The sequence below is a fragment of the Vulpes lagopus genome, chromosome 9 (genome assembly GCF_018345385.1).
Source record: "Vulpes lagopus strain Blue_001 chromosome 9, ASM1834538v1, whole genome shotgun sequence".
NCBI classification, from domain to species: Eukaryota; Metazoa; Chordata; class Mammalia; order Carnivora; family Canidae; genus Vulpes; species Vulpes lagopus.
The window spans coordinates 46,645,858-46,658,526 of record NC_054832.1 but is presented as its reverse complement, the minus strand read 5'-3'; positions in this window follow the sequence as shown (position 1 = coordinate 46,658,526).

Below are 12,669 nucleotides of genomic sequence, written 5' to 3'. Positions count from 1 at the left end.
ATAAATTTCATTTTGTCATGAGGGTGTTCCTCCTGTATCACTCCATCCTTCTGTTCCACTATCTTTTTATACAAACTCTAGTCCTAATCTATGTTTTATCTTAGGACTTCCCTTGGAATTCTCTCAGTTGACTTCTTGTTGGATTTCCAGTTATTCCTTTTTATTACTTATGCATATACTCCCCAACAGCCTTTAAGAGAGGGCATACGAGTGATAATTTTAAGAAGTTGCATTTCTAAAAATCAATGAACTCTAATGTATATACATTGGCCACTACAGCAGGCAGATGGCTTGCAAAATTCCTGCTCTTCATGTGCACTCCCTATATGATTCTCCTCCCTTGAATGTAAGAGAAGTTTGTGAATATTATGGGATATTACCCCACAAACAGGTTACATTATACAGAAGAAGGGTTTGCAGATGCTTTATGGTCCCTAATCAGTTGGCTTCAAGTTGAAAAGTGTAGTATTCTGTATGGAACTGACTTAAGTTGAGCCTTCTGAGAGATTTAAATGAGAGTCTCTTGCTGGCTTTGTTGTGGAGAGGACACATGCAGATAACAAGAAGTGGCCTATAGAAGTAGAGTTGTTGGTCAACAGTCAGAGAGTGGGCACCTCAGTCCTACAACCACAAGGGCTGAATTTAGACAGCAATCAGTGAACTTGTAAAACAAGTGAGCCTCAAATGAAATCACAGCCCTTACAGATACTTTTATTCCAGTCTGAAGAAAACTTGACACATGAGATATAATGACTTTTTAAAGCCACTAAGTTGTGATAATTAGCTAAAGTATTGCCTCCTTTTTGTTAAGATCATGGTGTTGCAGCTGTTAAGTATGATGCTATTCTGACTCCTGACATTTTTCTATGTAACCAGGAGTTTTTTCCTCCTCAACTCTGGAAGCTTTTAGAGCACTTTACTTAAACCCAGTGGCCCAAAATATAGTGATTATAGAGTCTTTGCTCAATCATAGTGCTGGTCACTTTATGGGTTCTTTTCTTCTTCAAATGTGTGTCCTCAGCTTTAGGAAATTCTCCTCTTCTGCTTCTCTTTTTCTTATCGTTTTTCTTCTTGATTTCCTAGTTCCATTATAATTTGGATGTTGAAACTCCACATCTACCCTTCTCACTTTCTTATCTTTTATATTTTTCATCTTTGTATTCGGGTTCTACTTTCTCTGAAATATCTTCACTTTGTTTTCTAATGCTTTGACTAGTTTTTATAAAATGTCTTGTACTTAATATTAACAACTCTTCTTAATTCTACATTAACAACTCTATATTCTATATTTAGAATATAGAACTCTATATTCTAATATTAACAACTCTTAATTCTATATTAACAACTCTTCTTTTTAATAGCATCTAATATGTAGTATCTCCTCTTACCTAGCGGCATCAATTATAATTTTTGTTAAGTGTTCTCCAGCTGTCTGCATTGTCTTTTTTTCCCAACTTCCTTTTTGTCTGTTGGGATTTGTGGTTTCTTTTTTTTATTGTTTTAAATATTAGAGACTTTCTTCAAAGAAGGATGTCCCTTGGTGGTAAAACACTAAAATGTTCGTTGGAAGTTCCTGCATTTGCGTAGAGCCTCTTAGGGTGTAGGCTTTACTAAAGGATGATGAACTAAGGACAGGCTTTTAAATGGAGGTTCAATATCTGTAGATCATTTCTCTTGCACTGGTCAGTTTTCCCAGAAAGAATTCCTTTCCATCTCTTCACAATCTTTACTGCTATGTTCTATAAAGCAAGTGGGGAAGGGACTAGGGGTCTCGCCTCTTATATGGAATTTTTGCAAGAGCACCTTGATACATAGCAAGGTCTGTTGTCTGCAGATGCAGAGTCTCAGGTTCAAATGCTCCAGAGAGCAAAACTGTAGTCTTTTGATTTTGGAAGGGGGAGGGATTGCCAGAATTGGTGGTGAAAGAGAGAATCTGGCGGTACACCTACTTCTTAAACAGACTTTCAATCCATCGAGCTATTTTAAAAACCTCCCTGAGTGTGATCTTCAGGGTTTCCTCACGACTTCAATTCATGAAGTTTGCAGTTAATCTATAGAGGTGAATTTATGTATCTCTTAGCATCCTATACAGCCTTCCTTTCTCTCCATGTCCTAATTCAGATGACATTTGTCCATATTTTGGTTTCAGAATCTGTGAACAACTGTCAACAGTTGTCACCTTTGGGCTTATCCTCATTATTTTTGTTGAAAGTATGATATATAACACCTGTACAATAGCCTTTGTAGCTTAGAATTCTTTATCCATTCACTTTATTTTATTCATTTTTTTACCATTATATAGTCTTTTAACTTAATGTAAGATAGAAAATAAATTCTCAATTTTCTAACTTCAACAATATAGTCAATGAAGATACATTTCAATTAAAATAATTTCAAGTGTTACTGACACTACTCTCTTGATAAATTAAAAAATTAAAATGGAAAATTCATGAATTGTCCTGAAAAAATTATAGTTTAAGCCAATATTAACATGCAAGTTTAATTAAATTAGAATAAACCTTCGTTCTGTAATTTTGTTTGGTCTTACAATAAAGGGATATGTAATTTCTTTGTAAGTCCAATTATTCAGAGAGGTCAACTGTCTAAAATGTTAAAATTTCACTGATATAAACACATTCCTTTTTAGACATGGACAAGACTGAAATTCTACCTTTACTCATGCACTTTTATTCAAAAAAATAGAAGTTGTGTGCATCTGATTCTTGTTATTCTGCTTAACCAAGTATGTTTGGATTACCTGTATTTGGGGAAATAAGTGTTTGGCAAGGATTCTTCAAACAATTTCACTTTAAGTATGGTAAACGTATGTGATGTGAATGGAAATACTTGTTTGAAATCATATAAGATACTAACAGAAGATTTTCTATTTGTTGTGTGAGTGGGTAATGGAATGAGCAAATGTAGATTAAAGATATAGAATTTCATCACTGAATTTTACATAAAGGCTTTTATATTTCATAGGTATATTCAATTCTTTGAGGGTAATTCTTACACTTATGACTTCATTTTCTTGTATTTATGTTTATTATACACAGCCCTATTAACTGATATATCCTGAATATTTAAACAAATATTTTAACACCATCAAAGATGCTGGAGGAAATTTGGAGAGAGGGGTTTCTAACAAATAGGTGGAACTATTGATAATAAAACTATTTCTTATTAAAGGATTAATATATTTCAAGTAAAACATATATTTTACACATATTATTAAGACTGAAAAATGACAAGGTGAACAATAGCACTTGCTCAGAAGAGAAATAATGGTAAAAAGTTACAGGAATGTTTGAAAAATAAAAGTGGAAATGAATGGTTAGAAGAGATAAATGTTGAAAACTTCAAATGCAGCATGATGTGAGCATGAGTTTTGTTATTTTCCTCTCCCCCTCTATTATTTTTTCAATTCTCTTTTGGTTTCTATTTTAGTCTGAGAAATAAAACCTTTATACAAAACTACCAAAGAAATTATCCTACTGATATTTTTAGCTAAATCAGAACCAAGAAATATTACTTCGTGGTAAAGTATCCTGCCCAAAAAGTATGGATTGTTGACCAATTTTGTAGTTGTGTGGATTTGGGAGGGTCTCGCCATCCCATTTATGTGTTTATACAAACTTGACACAATGTTGTAATGATGAAGAAATTCAACTATAATCATGATGTTTACATCTACCAGTCACTAAAAACTGTGTTATTGAAGATTAATCTTTAATTCTGAAAATTTTACATAACAAGATGGATCAAAAATTTTATTCTCCAAAGTAAGTTATCCCAGCAAAGAGTTCTAAAATAAATCTATTGATCTTATTGTTTACAATGTAAAAAGTTGAGACAATAGCAAAACAAATTCTAGAATTTTTTTTTTAGAAAAAAATTGTTTAATTTTGCCAAAATGGAAATAGGTAAAACTCACTTAAGGTTAGGAATACAAAACTAGAAAACAAAGTATTACATAGATATATCTTTTTAGGGACGCATGGCTCAGTGGTTGGGTGGCTGCCTTTGGCTCGGGTCATGATCCCAGGATCCGGGATTGAGTCCCACATTGGGCTCCTATGAAGAGCCTGCTATTTTCCTCTGTCTATATCTCTGCCTCTCTCTCTCTCTCTCCCATGAATAAATAAATAAATCTTTTAAAAAAAAGATACATCTTTTTAATAATGTCAGGAATAAGATTCTGAATGTCATTGGTAGCATTAATCTAGCTATGTCCTATATTAAAAAGCTAGGGAATTTTGAATTTCTGATCTAAAAAGAAAATTTATTTGTTATGACAGTAACCCAATTCTGCAAGAAAACCACAACATACTTCTTTTCTGTTAGCTATGTCTTTAAACATGACTAGTTTAAAACAGAATCTGAACTCAAAATAATGAGGATTAATATAAATTAGAATTACAAAAATACCAACATGTTTTATGATTTGGTCATACAGTAATTTTTTGAAGATGATATGGGATCAATAGATGCAATGACACTGTCATTAAAAAGAAGAAATGGGGAGTACCTGGGTGGCTCAGTCAGTAAGGCAGCTGACTCTTGATTTTAGCTCAGGTCATGATCTCAGGGTCCTGCAACTTAGCCCAATGTCAGGCTTCATGGTCAGCAGGGGGTCTGCTTGAGGATTCCCTCCCCCTTTCTCTCTGCCTTTTCCTCCAGCCGTGTGCTCTCTCACTCTAAAATAAGTAAATAAATCCTAAAAAAAAAAAAAAAAAAAAGAGGAAATGGAAAATGGTATAATCCAAGATGTTTAGATGGAAGTGATAACCTAATTAACATTTTGATTGTGTGAGTGCCCAACTGGCCAGAGATTAATACTGTCATCTGGTTTTCACTTGGATGCCAATAAGTGCTTCTGCTCTTAGGATGCATCAGATTGTTACAGCACTATTACATATCCTTTATGTAATGAAACTCTAGTCATTTCTTTCTGTAACTAGACTTTTTTTTTTTTAAGTAATCTCCATGCCCAGTGTGAAACCTAATGCAGGGTTTGAACTCATGACCCTGAAACTCTGAGATCAAGACCCAGACACTTAACCAACTGAGCCACTCAGGTGCCCCTATAACTAGATTTTTTAATGATTAAAAAAAGGAGGAAAACATCAAGATGTTTTTGTCCTCTTTTATTCATCTTAACACATTCAGAAATCTTTTGTACTAATAATTTATCTCTTACTGCACCACTCAGGTACAAATTTCCCCAGGCCTAAAGTTATTTAAAATTTGACCTGATTTATATCTTAGTTTCAAAGAATAGACATATAAAATACCTGAGGGGAAACTCAGAGCTATCACTAATATTCATAGCTATAAGGCCCAAGGAACAAAAACAATCCAATTCTCTCCTTGAAACTCTCACCCTCACTAGCTTTCCTTTGCAGATTTTGTTTCTACCTTTCTATTAAATCTTTTATTATGCTTTTGTCAGGTCCTACTCCTCAGGCTCTCTTAATTTTTTATGTTCTCTATTGTTCTTTCACAGTCTTCTATTTTTATTTTGTAAATTCTCAATAATTTTATTTTTACCCAAACCTTCAATGAACATCCATGTATTGATGGCTCCCAAATAGGGGTTCTCAATCTAATTCAAACCTCTGCCTAAGGACTAATTCCTTCTAGGAACATTTAGCCAGATACTCTTCAGATACCTCAAAATCTTAGTACAGTTTTTATATTTGGGCCATTCTCCTGGAAATTAAATCTCTGCATCTTCTGCCCTATATTTTCAAAACAAAAGGGAACTACACTGGGATGTTCTTCTGCTACTGTGGGAGAAAGACACTATTTTAGATAAGGACAACTGAATTATAGAAGTAATTAGGTAGGGGCACCTGGGTGGCTCAATCAGTTAAGTATCTGACTTTGGCCCAGGTCATGATCTGGGGGTCCTGGATCAAGCCCTGCATCGGGCTTCCCACTCAGCAAGGAGTCTGTTTGTCTTTCTGCCCCACTCCCACCCCAGGCTTGTATGTTCTCTCTCCCAAATGAATAAATTAAAATATATATATATTTTTAAAGCAGGTAAAAAGGCAATTTAATTATCTTGTAAAATCCTACCTTAGAATATGTGAAGAAGTATTTTCCAGTACTGGCAATTTTTCTTTCATCTCTTTCTAAAGGTTCTGAGGAATTAGCATGGTATTTGAAACAGCAGCATATAGGAAATGGGGAACTGTCTACATGTAGATCTAGACAAGTTGCATGAAACATGACACCAATTTTGCTGACAACTAAATGAACACAGCATGTTTTAAATGCAATAGTTTAAAAAATATTTAATAATATCTAATTAAATTCTTAAAATCTTCAGTTTTATTTTAATAATTTTATTTTAAAATGTCATATTAATTTAGTATACTTTGACTTTTGATTTTCATAATTTTAGAAAAATAATTGTTTAAAATATCTTACTTTTTTGCCTTCAATTTACATTTTGGATGGAGATTATATTTAAATTGTACATACTTTAAATAGAATTATATTTTATTTTCAATTGTTTAACATCATTCAGTGAGTAAAATTCAACATGATAGTAATTGAAAGTACAAAAGTGTAGCCCAGAAAAGGAAAAAGATAAAAGGAGACAAGAAATAGAATTTTCCTGGGTAAAGCAAATTTTTCAAAGTAGAACAGGATGTATTTTTTTTAACAGTTCATTAGCTTGGTTTATAATTTTTAAATATTTAGAAATATGGCACGTGGGCCTCCATTTGTACTCTTGCCATAGGCTCTAAAAATGTAGGTGTAGTTATCAAATTCTTTGTATCCATCACCTCGCTTAATATCTTCCTCCAAATCTACTTTGCTTCATAAATTTTCTAACTTGATGATGACACAGCCCTCTACCTAATTACTTACACCAGAAACCTAAGCGTCACTTTAATTCTTCTTCACACCTAACATCTGGTCACTAAGATTTTATTTCCTAGTCCATTTTTTAAAAATATCTTCAGAACTATCCTTCCTGAGAGATCTTTCCTCCTCAGCCTCTACAAAGCAGTCTCTCCTACCCTTCCATCCAGTAATAAATCTAATTTCTTCCTTTTACTTTTAAGTTTGGAAATTATTAGATTGATGTACTTATTTATCCATGATTAATCCTCACCCTTCTTGAGAGTGTGGGTTTGGTCCAAGCAGGTTTATCTAGCTCATCTCTGTATTAAAGGATCTTAGAATACTATCTGAAACATATTAGCTACTCAAAAGATAACTTGTTAAATTAATGAATAAATTTTCTGTGTCCAGATAAAGAATGTTATCTTTATTTTTACAGGTGCGCTGACTGTTCAGAGGAACATTCTCTTAAATAACTGGATCTTCTTAGCTGCAGTGGGGATGAATGATGTACTCAAGCAAAATTAGGGTGATAGAAGAGTTGAATCCTCTAAGAATTTTCTTCTCTTCTGACAATCATTTGGACTTACTTTATTCTTGAAGAACCACTAACTTTTTAATAGCACATGATCACTATTTCTCTTAACAGGCTTTCATTTTTTTTCAATGATCAGAAAATAGTTAAACTACAAAGCCTGCAAATATAGGTGTTCTTTAACCTCTTACATGTTTTTTTTAATTTTAATTGATGCACATGAACAAAGGTTTTTTTTTTTTTCTATTGTCTTTTTTAAACTTCATGGTTCTTGATGTTGGACAATAAACATATTAGGTCAAATAGAGTTCAAGTTACATTAAACACAGCCTTGAAATGATACATTGACTAATGTATGTGGTTGTAGACATATGTGTTGTGTTTTTCCAATTAGATTCTTTGTCAGAAGTAAGTGCTCTCAGTATTTCTGGTAAATTCCATTACATCTTTTTTTTTTTTTTTTTTTTTTTTTTTTCATTTTTCTCTTTGCTATAGGGAGAATACAGGGTTTTGTTTTGTTTCTCAATTCCTTGCTTTGGCTGCATTATTTTAGTATATGGAACAGATGGCTTTCAAATTATTAAACTTGCTCTTAAGAAATGTCTTTGGAAATACAAACTTAGAAAACTTTAAGCAATTTTTCACATGGTTTTCATTGAATTAGTCCATGCAATCTAGTTTTGAAAATGGATAACATGATTCATAATTAAAATATTAAACTCCTAACTTCATCTATGTTTTCCTTAATGATTAAATACTTTAAAGGCAACTAAGAAGATCTAACTATATTAACGATCGATCAATGAATATAAAGTTTCAAAATAGATTTAAATTAATTCAGGGAAGCAGAGTAAAGAAAATGATTTTAATTCCCTTCAACAAGTCATTCATTTTCTCTTAGTTTCTTCATAAATTCTTTGGATTTGGAAATGAGTCTCCTACTCCTATCTGAATACTGAGTAAGTGTCCCTGTTCTGGCTATCCCCAATTACACTTCTTGTGTCACCGTCCTTTTCAAAAATTTCAGCAGCCACAGACACTAATGATAGCATCATCATTGATGCTTTCACCATTGAGGCCAATCTGAGGAGTTCAGCTCCTGGTAAGACCTTTGTGTGATCTCTCAGGCCTGGCCGTAATTAATTAAAAAGGCTTTCCCTGGCAGGTCTCCTGGGGGAAGCAGCCCTCCGGATCTAGTGCATGGTGGTGTTTGAAGAGAGAGGAGGCTGGGTTTGCAGTCAAGGGCACAGGGTTCTCTGTCAGTCATAGCCTTTGCAGATATGCATATCTAGCTGGACACCTTGGTTCTTAGATCTCTTTATCTGAGGCTTTTGGTAGAGGTCCTGAAGGCTTCTCTGCTAAAGCCTCCTTATGGGAGTGGCTGGGAGAGGAAACAGGACAATGGGACACTTTGCCCACTCCGACTCACTACTCCAGGGTCCATAAAACTGCTGGAGCCTTTTCTTTGGGACTTCCTCAACACTGAGACAACCACCACCTCCCCATGACCCACCTGACCCTCCAACGGTGTTGCCTGTAAGTCTGTAACCGCCCTTGACCCCAGAGGGCAGGGAGAGACAGAAGCAAGAGGTACCTCCTCCCCACCCCCCCAGATTGTAGGTGGCAGCTTTAATAAGCAAGGGAATGGACTTAGGAGGATTGTGTTCTACCAGTGGCTGCCACAGACCAGTGTATCTCCACACTCACTCACTCACCAAGGCTTGACGGTCCACATGGAGCCCTCACTGAGTCCAGTCAGAAGCGGTCCAGCTGGCTCTCCGGAGGCTGCATCACTGAAAATGCTCAGGGTGGTGAAAACTTCCCAGAAGTACCTTCCAAGGAGGGGGGGTGAAGGAGCCGGACTGCCCAGGGCTGGCTTGCCAGGCATCTGGCAATCACTTCCTCATCAGGACCTCCTCCCTTGAGCAGTGCCTGCCTGTTGCTTCCAGAAAATGGAACAGGGGAGTCAATGCTTTCTCCAGTTTAGGCTCTGGCTTGTACCATCGGAGTAAGTCATTAGAAAGCTTCACAGATGCTTTCCTTTTGAGCTTGTTGCTCTCATCTACCCCCTGACACCTGGCAGCTCAGCTGTCTCCCAGCTCCTTGGAGCTCCTGACGCAACCTGCCTTCCTCTCGGGTCATCACTCCAGCCTCCTGTGCCACGTCGGGCTTGGAGCACATCAAGGCCCAGACGACCTTAATAAGCTCACTGTCTTTTCTTCTAATGTTGTTTCCACTCTTCAGTAACTGCCTCGAATGGCTTTTTAAATTTTTTTTAGTTTTTTAAGTAGGCTCCCTGCCTTATGTGGGGATCACAACCCCTAAGATCAAGAGTCCAGTGTGGTAGGCACTGAGCCAGCCGGCTGCCCCTCACATGGCCATTTTAAATTTCATCTTTTCTGCAAAACTTCCTTTTTAGTTTTCTCCGCACTTTGGTGGGTGATTGTGGAAATTACCATTAACATATTTTAAATTAGAAAATGAGACCTTTATCATTAAAATATTTCAGATTGTAAAATGATGAGAAATGCCATTAAAATACTTTAAATTATAAAATTATAGATGCAACTTGGCTATGTCACAGTAGATCAGGAAAGGAGGAGAGAAAATTAAGTCTGTAATCCTATTGCCCTCCGGCAATCCTTATTATCATTTGGGCATATATCTTGAAGACATTTTTCATTACTATTTCTAAACAGTAAAATAGTAGTTACAATGTAGCTCCGAGTTTTTGTTCTTCCCACACCCAACATCATGGAGTTCACATAGCTTAATGTTGACATAAGGTCTTCAACATCATTGTTTTAATGAAGCTGTAATAATTTATAGTGAATTAATATAATTTGCTAAGCTATCTTGCTAAACACTTTTTTGAAATGTCACTATTTTAGTTTTATCAATGTGGCTAGCATGGGCAAGGTGGTAATCATGAGCATATATTACCATGTATAAGTTAGGACCAGAGCAGCTCAGGGTACTGCTCTGAAAAATTGGGAACCCCACATATTACCACAAGTATGAATGGGGAAAAAAATGAGAATCAGAAGCCTACAATATTACATAGGAAACATAGGACGATTATGATATATCCTTCGTATTCTTGGGTTTATAACTAGACCAGGAGTATTTTCAGATTTTCTTTCTCTTTTTTGGAAGTTTACATTGTCTTTAAGCTTTGCTTCTCTATTAGACTATATCAGGCCCTGTTAAGAAAGGCCCTGAGGGATGCCGGGGAAGCTCAGCGGTTGAGTGTCTGCCTTTGGCCCATGATCCCAGAGTCCCGGGATCAAGTCCCACATCCGATTCCCTGCATGGAGCCTGCTTCTCTCTCTGCCTGTGTCTCTGCCTCTCTCTCTCTCTCTCTCTCTCTCTGCATCTCTCATGAATAAATAAATAAAATCTTAAAAAAAAAAAAAAGGCGGTCCTGAGAATTGCATCTTAATATTACAAATTAACTACCTATCCCTTTTTTGTGACTATATTCTTCAATGCTACTTTCCCACCAAAATACTCCGAGATAGCTCCGGAATAAACAAAAACAGTTATTTTGTTGGTGAAGTTCCCTTTAAAAAGCTCCCTTCATGCTAGGATCAGAACTACCTTAAGTAAGCACTATTAAGGGGTGAAAAGCTTTGTCTCACAAGCCATAAAAAGCCAAGAAATAAGAGGAAAAAGCTTCATTGTAAATGATACAACGTAATACCTACAAAATAAACCATCATTTTATTGTATTAGAGAAGTAGAAAAAAATAGGAAAAACTAACGATTGATAAGAAATGCCCATTTGTCCTCTTATTGTTGAAACCTACGCACATTGCCATTTTCCTGGCCTGTGAACATTTACTAGATTAAGACAACTTGGTCCATCTGGCTGGGTCAGTGGGAGGATACAACTCTTGATCTCAGCATTGCAGGTTTGAACCCTGTGTGGGTGTAGAGATTGCTAAAAAAAAAAAAATAAACAAATTAAAAAAAAAAAAAAAGACAACTCATAGTAAAGGTTACCTGTCTTTAAATATGTGAAAGTTGTTACATAAAAATGGTGACTAGGAGAACATGAAAGAAGTGAACGCAAGTTACAGTGGGAGAGATTTAGACTAGCAATACTCATTTTTATTTTTTCCTGTAAAAGGGCCTGATAATATAGGGAGGCTATGAAGTGCAGTTTCTTATAAAAAGTCAGTACATCTAGGATATATTTCTGTCTATCTGGGATGGCATAAAAATGGTCCTACCTAAAAGCAAGATAAATAGCTAAATTATTTTTATCATTACCGTCAACATTATTTTTTAAACCTAGTAGCTACTGGGGCACCTGGGTGGCTCAGTGGTTGAGCATCTGCCTTTGGCCCAGGGTGAAATCTGGGGTTCCTGAGATAGAGCCTCACATCAGGCTCCCTGCATGGAGCCTGCTTCTCCCTCTGTCTACGTCTCTGCCTCTCTCTCTGTGTCTCTCATGAATAAGTAATTAAAATATTAAAAAATAAAATAAAAATAAAACTTAGTAGCTATTAATTTAGTCTTCCTTTGAGAAACAATAAATAAAAACAATAGAGTTTTGTCAGAGTTTTAACATACATAACTAGTGAAACATTACAAGAAATGAGGACAACGCTTTATTCTGTTCTCTATACGACTTCATAACATATGCATGTTTTCTATTTAGGTGATTTTTTTTTATAGCAGTTGGGAAAATTATACAAATGTCAAGCAAATACAAATAAGATTTTGTTTATGGTTAATATTCTATGGAGAAGTAGGTTTTACTGTTACTGCCTTAAATGTTAGATATCTCTCAATCTAACGGTAACCTTTTCTTTCTTATTTTCTTATTATGATCCACTGGTTCTCCTATTTGTTATTTACAAACATGGACTTTACGCAAACAATCTACACTTGACAGCTCAAACTGTTTTCACTAAAACTCTCTTAGGGAATTGGGTAAGTTATCAAATGAGTCAAGTAGATGATCTGGATGATTTGTATTTGATCTGTGCATTCCAGTCAAAAATCATGGGCTTAGTTGAGTTTTTGTTTTGATTTGAAGCTTGTCAAAGTTTCACAGTATTCTTTTTTTTTTTTTTTTTTTTTTTTTTTTTTTTTTTTTTTTTTTGCCAAAATACCACGTAAGGTCCATAGAATTCAAAAGCAAAAACTATGCACAAAACATTCCAGGTGCAAAAATAAAAAAGACAATAATATTGATATTAATTAGGGCCTGAGATCCACTCATCAATAGGAATACCATTTTCCAATTAAATAAAATAATGAATCAA